The 14,721-nt window shown below is 38.4% G+C and overlaps 1 protein-coding gene across 1 annotated transcript in view; it reads left to right on the forward strand.

Annotated features, from left to right (window-relative positions):
- The first annotated feature begins 526 nt into the window (after positions 1-526).
- LOC133848119 (low-density lipoprotein receptor-related protein 2) overlaps positions 527-14,721 on the forward strand; it is a 179,815-nt gene continuing 165,620 nt past the window's right edge. The window contains 1 exon segment of the mRNA XM_062283515.1: positions 527-783. The gene's annotated coding sequence lies outside the window, so the exon portion shown is untranslated.

Consider the following 14,721-nt stretch of genomic DNA (forward strand, 5'->3'; position numbering starts at 1 on the left):
GTACAATGCATCATAAATTTCACTTCAATAAATTATTATAAATAGTTATTTCTTATTATATTTTAGACACTCAATGATAGTAATCTTTTATTTTATTGAAATTAATAAGAGAATTGAATTGAAATGTGTAAACTAAATAAGTAGTATGTTTGCAGTAAGAAATCAGGGTACATTTTTTTCTTCAAATAAGGAAGAAAATAGTACTGTAACAACATAGGTAAAAAATGTTTTTATTTGGGCCAAACCTCATATTAGTTTAAGTTAAGAGGGTACATTTCATTAAAATAATATATAACTAACAACGAATATATCTGCGGCATAAATCAGTGTAAATTTAGTTTGCCCCCGTTGAGGGCGACGCCAGTGGGCGACCGCAACCACAGACCATCAAGCAAGTGCTTAGTTGCGCAGTTGTTGTTGTTGCCGTGACATGCTGTTGTCGTTGTTGTCATTGTTGTTGTTGTTGCTGGCCGCAACGTGTTGCGAGGCCGTCTGCTGTGTGCGGAGGTTCCACTTGGCTGACGTTGTGGCCAGCGCATCAGTCGCTCTCGGAGCGTTGTCGTGTACGGTTAGCCAGCGCGGCAGAGCAAAGCCCAGCAGCAAAGAATAACGTGTGCCCAGCGTCTCGTAGTCGTCTCTCCAGTGTTTGGGAGACCTCTTCACTAATAAAAAAAAAAAACAACAACAAATCAAAAACATCAAAAGAACAAACGAAACACTAAACTCTTAAACATCCAATTTGAAAAAAAAAACGAAAGAAAGCAAATCAAATTCAAAATCGAAGTAAATCCTAGTACAATAATTTTTTTTGCAATGCGCAAATCGGCCGGCAAATAATATCAAATTTGTTTTCCATTTCATACGTATTTTTTTTAAATGTGAGTGCTCAAATCAAATTTTTTTTGTATTTTTTTTTTAATGCTTGTGTGGAAAAATCTTTCATAGAAAATGTTGTAAATTTTTGTGCAAATGATGGAAAAGAAAATGCGAAAATCAAATCACACAAACATGTTTACCAAAATCAAAAAAAAATAAAAATAAATGCGAATCGTTCAAAAGTCGCCAAAAAAAAAAAAAAAAAGAGAGAAAAAAAACGCAAAAAAGGCAGCGGCAACAAAGTGGCCAAAATGCAGGCCAAAAGCAAAACTGAGACCGAAAAAAGCAAAAATAATAATAAGTTCAAGTCAAAACTGAAAATAGAAAGAAAGCGTCGCAGAATTTGCTAGCGTAGATTGTTGTTGTTGTTGTTGTTATAGTTGTTGTTGTAGTTGCTGTTTGCTGGCGGCTTTCGCCACTTTACGAGCAACTTCCTTTTTAGCCACGGGGCCAACGCGTTGAAAACCAGTCTTTTTTTTTCTTCTTTTTTTTTTGAAGCGTTGCCACTGGCTTCGATTCCGTCTCCGTCTCCGTCTCTGATTGTGGTTGCGGCTGTGGCAGCGACCCAGACCGCGACCAGGCGGCCAAAGGCATCGAGACAAAGCCGAATCAAAACTAAAATCAAAATAAAGAGAGCAGAGAGCAGAGAGAGAGGAGAGATTTTTGGGGGAGCCGTAAAAACGTGAACGAAAAAAAAAACGTAAACAACACACGAGTTGAGAGAGTTCTAAGTGCAGGATAAGCGAGTGAACGGCAGGCAAGAAGGCGGAAGCAAATGATTTGCAAGTCTGCAGCCAAGGTGAAAGCTGACAAACAAACGAACAGACAAACAGACAAAGCAACAGCAGCAAAGCGACAAACAGACTTCTGCTGTGGCTGCTGCTGCTGCTGCTGCTTGGGACAACGGGACAACAAATCCCAAGCCCAATCGCCTCTCGCTGCCTGTTGAGTTGAATGTGTGTGTGTGTGTGTTGGAGTGTGTGAGTGTGGCTTAGAATGCCTTTTGGCTTATGATAAATGAGGCTGTAGGCCAGCAAAAGCAACAGCAACAACAACAGCAACAGCAGCGGGCCGTAAATCATGTTGGCAGTAGCCCGAATAGGAGTAGTGTGGGCACTAGTGTGTGTACTAGTCTCTCTCTCTCTCTCTCTCTCTTTCTCTCTCTCTGTGTATAGCCTGACAATTTCACAAAGAATTATTTCCGACATGCGAAAGTTTTATGCAATTTATGGAGTTTGCTTGCTCTCTCTCTTCCTCTCTCTTCTTCTCTTGCTCTGCGCTCTCACGCTCTCTTCGAAACTACTAGATTTGCATGTGTATGTGTGTGTGTGTGTGTGTTGCTGATCGAGTGGAGCTTGATGCCGGTTCAGCGTCTTTCAAGCTATCACTTTGTCATACAAAACTTAACATGTGTGTTTGTAAGTATGTATTTCTAGAAGATGTATGTATGTATGCATGTATGTATGTATGTACAATACATATGCAGATGCGAAGCCATCAGCGTCGCGACGTTTCTCAACTCTGTTAGAAAGCCAATGAACAAGTTTTGTAGACTGAGCAACTAATTTTCTAATTTGACGTCGTCGTCGTTGCTGTGACTGCCGCTGATCGTTGAGCGTGGCAAAAAAAAAAACACAAAAAAATGTGGTCGCCAAGCCTGAAGTTGCAACTACAACATCAACAACAACATGCCGCACGCTCACAGTGCGAGCGAGAGGGCAAGAAAAACTGGCTAAGGAATGAAGACTGAAGTCACATGTGATGTACGCATGCATATCAATATGTACACAAATGTATGTACATTTAAGAATGTACGCGATCGTGTGTGAATGAAAATGTATGTAAAATGTATGTGCATTTTTATTAATTTGAATACAACATAAATGTGTTGAAATGTGTAGAAATGGATAGAAAATTACAAATTTAAAGTGATTCGATACAAATGTACATTAATGTATGTTAAGGTTAACAATTGTATCGAAATGCGTAGAAAGATTTATGTTGATTATTTACAAAATATTGTACTACAAAAGTGATTCCACACAAATGCACATAAATGTATGTAAATGTACAAAAATGTTTAGAAATGTGTAGAACATTTATGTGAAGTATTTACAACATTCATTTTTGAAAATGATTTTAAAGCGATTCAACACAAATGTACATCAAATGTATGTAAAGTAATGTACATAGAATATGTGTGGACTATTTACAAAAGTAAAGTTGAGAATTAACACAACATAAATGTGTAGAAATGTACGTTGATATGTGGGTGGGGTGGGGCAGCTCAAAGGCCAGGTATTGAATCAATATATTCTGGCATATTCAGCAATTCATGCTGACCATAAGCCGGTCAACAACAAGAGCGAGAGAGCGAGAGAGAGAGAGAGAGACATAGAACTGTAGGTGTAGTAGAAGTATCTTGGCAAGGTGCAAAGGGGGGAGGGGAGCGGAAGGAATCCAAATGGATTAGATGCGAGTCAGGAGAGAACAGCTCACAAACAACGATCACAGTTAATAATGATGATGACGACGGCGACAGCGACGGCGACAGCGACGTCGGCGTTAATGATAATTATGCTGATGTTGTGTAGAATTGAAATGAAACGAACGAGCGTGCAAAGCGAAATCAAAGAAGCCAACAACACACAGCGGCCGACAAAACGGCCCAAAAAAGAAAGGTGAAAAGAGGCAAAGAGACGGCGGACAGCAGGTTGTTGTGTCTGTGTGTGTGTGTGTGTGTGTGTGTGTGTGTGTGTACATAGATGATTATTATGATGACGACGGTGGTCGTTGCTCGTTGCTCGTTCTTGTTCTTGTTCTTTGCTCTCACTCTCTCGCTCTTTCTCTCACTCGCCAAGTCGCGCTCAATTCTTGAGCTGTGGTTTTGCGTGCGCTATCTCTATCGCACCTTTACTATGTGTGTGTGTGTGTGGACAAACAGGTATCACACACACACACAAACACACACAGATGCCGAGAGTGAGAGACACGCAAACAGTCAGCGTGTATAGAATAACTAAGCAGAAACTGCGCCGCTGTCGACCCGATTTTAAACAACAACAACAACAACGACGACGACGGCGACGACGACAAAAGTTGCTCAAAAGAACGAAGAAGTTTAAGAGCCAAGCGAAGAAACACAAAACCCAATACGCATACAATTTATTTAACAAAAAGAAAAAAGAAAGAACATAAAAATTAGTCAGAATTATGTATTAACAAAAAGCTGCAAAAAAAAAAAAAAAGTTGAGAATATAAAATAAAAAGCAATGCAAGTAGAAAGCAGACGACACACGTAATAATAACAATAACAAAGCATTTAAAAAAAAACCACAGAACGCATTTTGCGCAGCAATCGAAACTGGTTCTCTGATTTCGATTCCGATTCCTCTGCCACAAAATCAAATCTGAAATAATTCGGGAACAGACCAGACACACACACACACACACACAGGTTAAATTTAGCTCAAGTTTATTGCTTAGTTGCCGGCAGAGCCACACCTGCAATTCGAGTCATTTTCAACACTGGCATTTGCTTACACAAAGCAACAACAAGAACAGCAACTGAGAACAGATGAAAAAAAAACAAAAGACTTCAACGTCAGGCAACATACTTGTACTTACGTGTCGCTTCAACCGGCATCGACGACAGCGTCGGCGTCGACGTCAACGTCGACATCGCTGCTTCATAGGCGCGCCGTCGTCGTCGCAACAACAATTTCACTCTACGCTCTCTTTAAATATTTCTCTCGCTCGCTCTCTCTCTGCAGAGTGAGCGTATCGCGCGCGCGCATGTTTCAATTTTGCGTTTTGCTTTGTTGTTGTTCTACTTGATTCACTTTGTATATTAGTGTGCGTGTGTGTGTGTGCGTGCGTGCATTGTTTTTGTTCTTTTCAACAAAAATTGTGCGTTGTCTTTTCAACAAGTTTCGGTTATTGGTTTTGCTTTTTGCTTTTGTGTGTGTGTGTGTGTGTGTGACATTTGTCTGCATTTGAATTTGCCATTGACTTGCAGTTGAACTTGGCTTACCTGTTGCCGCTGCCTGCGCTCTCTTTCGCGCTCTCTCTCTCTCTCTCTCTCTCCCGCTCTCTCTCTCTCTCTTTTTACGACACTGACCTGTCCTGACCCATGAACCGTTACGGCAGGCGCTCTCAGCTGAAATTTGCATGCCCGAGTTATCCTTGCCATCTAACTATCTCGCTCTCACTCGGTTATACGCTCGCTTGATCTCGCTCTCTCGCACTCGCACTCTCGCTGGATTATACGCTCGACAAGTGTGTGCGAAGGATTGCCACAGGATTGCCAGGATTTTGACAGGTAAGCGAAAATCAAAACCCATTTAAGACTCGATATTCGGTATTCAGAGCGCCTTTTTGGCCGATTTGCGTTTTGCAATTTCCTTCTTTAAATTGAAAACGTGTCGACCACAAAAGACGTACTTTAGCTCACAGTTCACCTCCCCTTTCGCTTTCCCCCTTCCCCACTCCTCACCCCCAATCACTCAACACTCTTGAAAATCCTTTCAAGTTGTCCAATTGCCGTTAAACGACAAAATATATAGCAAGGATTTGTTCAGTTCGCTTTTGCTGTAACGCGACGTTGTGGGGCTACTTTGTCAACAGTTTCCGCTATCCTTCCTCCCCCATCCTCCCCCATCCTCCCACCACTCCCCTTCCCAAATCGTGCTTCGTTGCCACCTTCACCAGTTCCATGGCCACCTCAAGCACCTCCTACACTATAGCTTTTCATTTTGCCGGTCGAACTGTAATGAAGCTGCTACAAGCTTCAAGCTTCATTCCTGCCGCTTATTCGGCATCTCTCGCCAATTTCTCTTATAGATTTGCCATACCCTCTACCAAAATGGCACACAGAGCATATTAGTTTGTGTTAGTTACAATATAATTATACGATATATGTGTGCTAAAAGTTTACTAATTTTACTATCGTGATGTATTTAATATCGATATGTATTTAATACATTAAGTTCAGAACTTGGCTTTGAGTTTTCCTTTGTTAATATAAAAGTTAGTTAGTTACCTTTGATATAATATAGTTATTTTTAATATAATCTATCAGTCTGATTTTTTACTCAAATCTTTTTAATGACTTTAACTTTAGACTTTTAGTCTTTTGTTTTTCAATTTGTTTTTCGTATCTAAAGCGTAATTGCGTTCTCGACATTTTAAATTTTGCTTGATCAAAAAAAAGTTCAACTGCTACTTACATAACTATTAGAATTACAATCCGATGTTATTCCCAGAAATCATTTATCAATTAACTGTGTGTGTTTACGTGGAATGTGAGAGAAAGACTTCATTCAGTTGCCTTCGAATTTGTTAAACAAAATAAGCGAAAGGGTCTTTCTAAGTCAAATGTTAGTACCAGCTTTCTAGAAAAATTCACTGGTTACATTCCAAAGTAAGCGTATTGAATATTTTTTACGAAACATTCTCCATCGATATGTCTGAAAGGGTCTTTTTAAGTCAAATGTTAGTACTAGCTTTCTAAAAATATGTCTGAAAGGGTCTTTCTAAGTCAAATGTTAGTACTTGCTTTCTAAAAATATTTAATATTTTTTAGAAACATTTGTCTATCTATCATGTTCTCTATAAAAATATCTTAGACAAGACTGAATGAATACCGTTTAAAAGTCTTTGAATATTTTTCTATTTATTTTCCAATAAAAATAAAACAAGGTATCTGTGAGTCGCATAAAAATCGATGATTGTTTTGCGTGCGCTTACTTGGCTCTATTTTTCCATGTATTTTCTTTTGTGTTCTTTACTTATTTCTTATTTTATTTTTATTTTTCTTTGTTTTATTTTTTTTGTGTTTTTGCCTTTTTGTTTTTGTCTTGGTAACAAGTTTCCCCAATGCCAATCACACTGGCCCCAGAGCTGTGGCTGCGACTGTTTCTGTGGCTGCGACGACTGCGGCGGCTGCGGCTTTACCATCATCTCCAGCTTCAACAGCTTCTGCTTCTGCTTCGACTGCTGCTGCTGCTGCTTCCCTCAGTTGCCACAGTTCCCAGCTCGCCCATCAGCAACTTGTTGTTGTTGTTGTTGTTGTTAGTGCTGCAGTTTGTGCGCTTTTCAGTTTTCCACTTTAGCCGTCTAAACGATTTTCCTTCAGTTACTGCATCTTCGCCTTCATCTTCATCTTCATCTTCGTTGTCTTCGTCTTCGTGTTCGTTTCGACTGCGACTCTTACTACTCTATTCTCTGTTCTATTCTATTTTATGCTCGCTTCCCGGTTCTCCACGGTTTTGTTGTGAGCTCTATCCTGTTCTGTTCTGTTCAGTTCAGTTCTTTTGCTTTTGCTTTGCCTTTGCTTTACTTTTCCCATTCTGTCTCGCTCGGTTGGCATGGTAAGGAATTTGAAAGATCTAACAAGATTTTTTCTTTGAGCAATGTTAAGAGCCAACCAAGCAACCAAACAGCAGGCAGCAGGCAGCTGGCAAGCAGCTAACGTTTTGGCTGGCACCTCAGAGAACGCAGCTCATCTCCCCCTTATCCCATTCCATTCGACTCTCGTCTTGAGTGAGTCTCCTCCTCCTCCTCCTCCTCCTCCCACAACCAGCAACTCCATCTCCAACCATTTTCTGGTCGTTGTTGTCTGATGTGTTCACTGTTTTTGTTGTACGTCGCTGATTAAATTGTTTGGGAACTTTCGTTTATAATTTGATGCGGTATCTCTCAGTGGTGTCATCCGTTCCATTCTCTCTCTCTCTCTCTCTCGCTCTATGTTTGTCTCTCCCTCCAACTCCCCAAACACCAGCTTCGCCACCTCCGCCAGCTTCATCTCTTGCTCATCTATCAGTCAGTCAGTTCTCCCTTTGTCTTCGTCTAGGCGAGTAGAACGTATTTAGTTTCATTCTGTGTGCAATTAAGCGGCATTTATCTTGTTCAAATTTGCTCCGAGTCCAAGTTTATCTCACAAAGCCAGCGAAAGCTACACAAAGCGGGCCCAATGGCAATGCGAGCTGTAATCACACCCAACACACCAACACACACACACTTACAGTTCACTCCAAGCTACAGTTCAACGCGACTAAAGTCGCCATGAAATTAGTATGAAAATCTAAATACTGCAAACGAAATTTCAATTTCAATTTATTAAGAGTAAAAAATGTGAAAAATATATTTCAACAAATTTAAAAATAGTAAAACTAACATTCATCAATTGATGTATAATTGAAATGACAAATGTTTTCTTTTGCGGCTGGTTCAACATATTGAGTGCACACTGTGCTGGCTCAGCAAATATGCCACAAAGCAGCGTGCCAGCTGAAAACTATCTATCTATATTCGGGAACTAATTAATTCAACAAAATTTCACTGCAGAATTGAATTTTTATTGAGATTTCACTGTGCACACCGAAAAATTCAACTACACAGATTTTGTGCAGTTGTGATTTTATCAGGTTTCGCGTTGCTCAAAAAAGTAAAAGCAAAAACAAAGCAAAGTTAAGTTTTTGGGCCTCGAATCAATTTGGCACGTTTCGACGTTCAAGTACAACGTTAATCACAACGACTAGCTTATAATCAGAATGATGACGATGACGATGACGATGATGATGTTCAATGGTGAGCACGGAAGTTGATTAACATTTTGTTGGATGATGGAATTTGCACGCACACTGCAATTAAAAACTCAATTGGCGCTGACAAAGAAGTGGCACTTGCAACTGCCACTGCAACTGCAACTGCAGCTAAGTAAAATGGGAAATGGAAAATTGCTAAATTTGTAGGGGGAGATATCGAAGAGCGAAAATGAAGCAACAAATATCGCTATGCAGATTACCTGAAGCTGCCAATGGCATTTGCATATGGGTTCGAGAATCTTGCATTGCTTGGCGAAATGCTTTTTTCGGTGGGGCGAAGCTTTTGGCTCATCGCAATTTGTCAACATGACAGATACTCAGCGGGCTAGCGGGCTAAAGCAGCTGACAGAGGGTCCGACTGGAAGATACCCAGCAAAGTTGTAAATTACGAAAATATATACTCTATAAATCTATTGTTAGTTTCACTTTTTGTTCAACATTTGAAACAGCAAACAAGCAAAGTAAGTGACATTTTGCAAGACTATTAAATACTCTATTTGTGATATTTTGATATACTCGAACTGCGCTTAGCTTCTAACTTCTTGTAAACGAAATATTCTTCAACTTTTCATAGGCAAAACTTCGTGGCTTGCCAACAGCATAGCATAACCCTTAGCTAGCTGACATTACAGGGTATTTAGGCTGTCATCTGAGTGAAGTGGCGCGTCCTCCGTTGGCAGTCCTCTGATTGGCGCAACGCTACTAAATGTATGCATGAAAAATGCATTAGAGCAGCCGCAGACGACGCGACACAGCTACATCAAATCCACACAGAGCAGAGCAGAGACAGTAGAGACATCCACTGAGGCTGCAGCTGTAGCTGTAGCTAGAGATGGAGACAGAGCAGAGTTTATAGTGCGCTTGTTTTCTGACAACATCCTAATGATGACACGCCACACAAAACAACAGCAGCAACAACAGCTGGCAGCGCATTTCAATTGCCGGTGCTCGATAAGCACTGAAGCATTCGAGGTTGAGAATGTGTTATACTGAATGGCTGGCTGGTTGAGTGGCTGCTTGGTTGCCTGGCTGGTTGCCCAGCCCGGCTTAGCCCGTCCCGGCCGTTGGCTGACAGGGTTGTGCTACTCTGCTTGTGGTGTCTGGGGGATCTGGGGAATGCAAATGCATTAGAAGCTGAACTAAGCTGACTAGCAACGAGATTTAGCCTGAGAAACAACTACGACGACGACGACGACGAGCACTCCCACTCGTATTAGGCTAATGCAATCAATCGGGCTAGTTATTGCCAGCATACAGTTTAATCAGTCGCATTGCCACAATTTCATTTCGTTTTGTCACACCACCCAATCTGCCCACATTGACATCTTCTGCGCATAAATCCATACAAAATTCAATAGAAGTAAGCAAAAGTACTCAAAGTGTTATTAAATCGAAGCTGCTCTATTCGGCACATGCATAAATAAGTCGAAAATAATTGTCAGCTGGCAGGCAAGTTGATTTTTGACAGCAGTTATACAACTGTTATACAACTGTTATACAACTGTCATATATTTGTTATACATAGACTTAGAAAATGTATTTATTAGATAGCGAGTTGTAAAGAAATCAAATCTGTCATACAACTGTTATACTCTGTCACTGCTGCTGCAAATGATCTTATAAAACGCATTCATTTGATAGCGAGTTGTTAAGAAATCAATACTGTTATACACAGCAAACGCAGACAAGGCAATTTTGCTCAACTGCTTACAATTCTCATACTTTAGTTATACTATTTGTAATTTCATTTAAAACTCAACATAGGTGAGCAAAAGTTGCAAGGTCTTGGCACATTTCAATATTATAAAAACTGTTATACACAGCAAATGCATAAATAAGCCTTAAACAATAGTTAGCTAAGTGGCGGATTAATTTTGCACAACTGTTATACATTTTGATAGACTGTTATACGACTGTCATACAACTGTTATACTGTGTCACAGCTGCAAATTCTGGAAATTTCGCGAAATTTGCAATATATTAATCAAACCCATAAATTATCATTAGCAACTGTACCTGCAATCGCCTTGTACCCATCGAACAGCCGTACGTCATTATTCTACGAATTGGCCAGCACAATAAAGAAAAAAAAAACAGTATTCATTTGTTAATTATTTAGAATCACAGCAAACGCAAATAAACTGCAATAAACGCCACGTCTATGGAAAATCCCAAAAACCCCCACTCCCAAGTCTCAGTCTCGCCGATCAATCTCAAGTCTGGAACTGAGGCCTGCCGAACGTAGAAAAAAAAATGCCAAAGAAAAAAACAAAAACAAAAAATACATTTACAAATAAGTGTACAAAAAAAAAAAAAAAAACAGGTCTCGATTCCTCTCTACGTGTTTTCGCATTGGGCACTAAAGAAAAAAAAAACTTAATTAGTAACAACAACAGCAGCTAGGAAAACAACAAGAAAGAATAACTGAAATGATGTAGGAAACGTCGAGTTGAGTTGAGCTGAGTTGAGGCACATAAAATTAGAAATCTCATGGAGCGTCGATATTTAGTTGTTATTTTTGTTGTTGTTGTTTGTTGTTGTTGTCATTGTCGTTCGTTGCTGTGGTTCGTGCGTTCTAACTTGGCTCAAAGCATCTCTCATCTCCCATCTGCGGGTTGCCTGCCGTTTCTTTCACTGGCAAAAATAAAATAGAAAAAAAAATGTTTAGAACAAAACAAAAAAAAAAAAAATACAAAAGCAGCCTGACAACTTAGTCATTGCCTATCATCGGCTTCTGTCAAGGCATCTCTCTTTCGCTCACGCTTAGAAGTCAGGCGATGATATGAATACTTTATGCTAATTTCGGTGGACTTCTAATTGTTCGACTGGACAAAATCGAATACGCAAATTTTGATTGCAAATTGTCGAAACGATTTTCTAGCAAATTTCACATTATATTTAATAATTACTAATTAGCATCGATTGCCTTTGACTTGCCACAATTGTTTTGTATTTTCAATTGAAGCAAAATTTGAATTTAAAATACTAAAAATAAGTTTATTAAAACACATCCCCTGAAAAGTTGAACAAAAGAAAGTGTAACAAAAATGAGAATAATTAAATATATATTTTACAAGTAATTATATGCAAATTATATACTTAAATATTTTCTCCTTAACATTTTCTAATTATTAAATGAGTCTAGTAATTATAAAATGCGAAAGAAATGTGGATCGAATGCGAATCACTGTGAGTGTATTCACTCAGCGATGTGCAGCAATTTGTAATTGAATATTCACATGGCCATGGCTGAATTGCATTGCATCAAATGCTGAACTATTGTGGCTGGCCTGCCATTTGGAGTTGGGTTGCCCAAAAAAGAAAAAAAAACCAAACTGAAAGCCTTTTGCGCAAGTTTTTAATGAATGAGCTGACATTTTGTTGGCCAGCTATTTGCAAAGTTCAATATTGGTTTGCATCAGTTTACACACAAATTAAAAGAGTGTACGACGATGTGCCATGCATGAGGCCAAATCAAGAGTAAAACCTCATGGCAAAGTTAGTTAAAACAAAAAAGTTTAGAGCTGAACCAAGTTATAGACATAATCACAGGACTACGCAAAAAGTTCCAAATTTCACAAAAGGTAGTGGCAAACAAATAAATATACTAAATACTTCAGTATATACTATAATATATACTAATGATATACTATACTAGTATTTAGTAAATATTACTACTATATACTATAAGTGTATATTATGTATACTATTTACACTATGTATACTATAATATATACTTTATACTGTAGTATATATAATATACTGTATATATGTATGTACAGTTCTAGTTGAATGTTTGTGTAGCTGTGTGTGAAGACAAACTGAACTTTAACGAACTTGTAAAATATCAAAAGCACAAGAAGTACGCTGCCTTTGCTTTGGGACAGTTACCAAATAGCTCATTGCTCTCTCCCTCTATCTCTCTTTCACTTTGTGTATGTGTGTGTGTCCTGTATTGCCGCTGGCCTGCTGGTCGCCAAATAAAAGTCGATCATAAATATTTGCCTAACAACAAAGCGCACCAAAAACTTAAAATAGCTGTCCAAAAAAGAAAACTTCAACAGACAGTGGCGCACTTCGAACGCCAAGGAAAATAATCAATTATTTGAAGCACTTGACAAGTGCGTTGGGTTTTTTGGTTCCACTGTGCGAGACTGTGCCATAAAATGCAAATAACGAGAAAACAGCATCAGCTTCAGCTTCAGCTTCGGCTTCAGTAGCAGACAAGGCAGCCAGGCAGCCAGGCAAGACCATCCTGTTTCTCGTTGCTGTCGTCTTCCAAGATGAAGATGAAGACGATGGTGAAGATGATGATGAGTATGAGAATTTACCAAAGCAACAAACTCAAAGCCCAGAGCTTCAGGCGCTCTCTCTCTCTCTCTCTCTAACTCTCTTTGTGTCTTTTCGATGTGTGTGTGTGTGTGTGTAAAAAGTTTAATGAAGATATTTGTTACAGTCAGTGCACCTTGAAATTGTTCTGTGGCAAGCAATGGTCACACTGGTGGTAAAAGAAAATTTCATGTGGGCGTCAGCCACTCCTTCGATTCAAAGTTTTATCAGCTTAGCTCGGGTAGTTACGGGATTTCGATTCGATTTTTCCCTCTCTTTTTGTTATCAACACTCAACGGCAATTAAAATCGTCGAATTAATTACAGGGTAAGCGCAAGTTTTGCATTCCTCGAAACGGGAAATCTTTTATGGTCATATCCTGCTGAAAGTGAACAGTCTGTTTAACTGGGTTGAGTGCCAGAGACAGATTATCATCAGTGGGTCCAAAACTTTATTAGTGTCATTAGATGCAGTCAAAGCTCACAGCAAGCAGCAGCAGCAGCAACAAAGCATTCGCCTCGCTTGTTGTTTACTTCGTTCTCTGTGTCTCTTTCTCTCTGTCTATCTACCATTTCTTTTTTTTGTTTTTTTCCTTGAATGACTAACTGCAAATTAGTAGCTACTTCTGGCAATTTATCGTCCATTGTCCGCTGTTTGGCGCAGCTCATTATGCCAACTCGCTCGCTGTTTCATTTCATTGCAAAACTCAACTAGAAAACGAAACAAAAAAAAAACAAAAAGTAGATATGCAGCAGGTTCAGCAATCGTTAGCTAGCATACATTGCTCACAAAATTTTCAGCGGAGTTATTTCATAAATTTTCTATGCTCGTTATTTTTGGGCTACAAAATGGCAAAGGTGCAAGCCACAGCAGCTCCAACAGCACCAGCACCAGCACCAAAACAGTTATTATTACTACACGTTACTGCTGCTGCTGCTGCTTCTGCCCGTTAGCTGGTGATGGAGTACAGCACTCTCTGTCTCTGTGGTTGCCAGGCAGAAGAGGCGAAGGGCGAGAGAGTCAAAGTTTGCCATACCAAAGTAGTTATGGAGTTATGTTTGCTTCCATCTCCACACACAATACAGTGGAGCTTCATCTGAATTACAACACAGTATTTGCCAGTTTCTTTTAAACCCAACATGAGTTCTTCAAAAGAATAAATTTCAAAATACATATTAATTAAGCAATTTTGTCAAATATTTTCAATGAATTTCTAGAAAATATTAAACAAACAGAATAAATTAGTATATTTTTTTTGGTTTCGCAGAATTTTAATGAATTTGATTAGGCAATTTGCAAAATATTTTAAATAAATTTCAGAATATTGTTGAGCAATTTACAAAATATTTGTATTTAAGCAGAACAAAAGAAATTTCAATTTATTTTTTGTGCAATTTAACAATATGTTTTAAATAAATTTCCAAATAATTTTTGAGGAATTTACAAAATATTTGTACTTAAGCAGAATAAAACGAAATTTAGCAAAATATTTTAAATAAATTTCAAAATATTAAATAGATTTAAATAAAATTTACAAAATATTTGTACTTAACCAGAATAAAAAGAAATTTTAAAAAAATTGTTTATGCAATTTGGCAAAATATTTTAGAAAATATTCAAAAACAATTTCAATATATCGACTAGACAATTTAGCAAATATTTTTGGCATGCGCAGAATATATATAAATAAATTTGTAAATATGATTAGAAAATTTAGCAAAATATTTCAATATGCATAGAATGACAATTAACAACATTTGTGGAATTTGTGCAAACAATTAAATGAAATATAAATGTAGTGTTTTTAATTCAAGAATGCGCACTTCAATTGAACTGAATAACATTAAAAATATGTTTGATTGGCTTCAATTGTAGCAAATTTCAACGGCCAATTATATACATAAAGTAT

Source organism: Drosophila sulfurigaster, chromosome X (assembly GCF_023558435.1).
Source record: "Drosophila sulfurigaster albostrigata strain 15112-1811.04 chromosome X, ASM2355843v2, whole genome shotgun sequence".
NCBI classification, from domain to species: Eukaryota; Metazoa; Arthropoda; class Insecta; order Diptera; family Drosophilidae; genus Drosophila; species Drosophila sulfurigaster.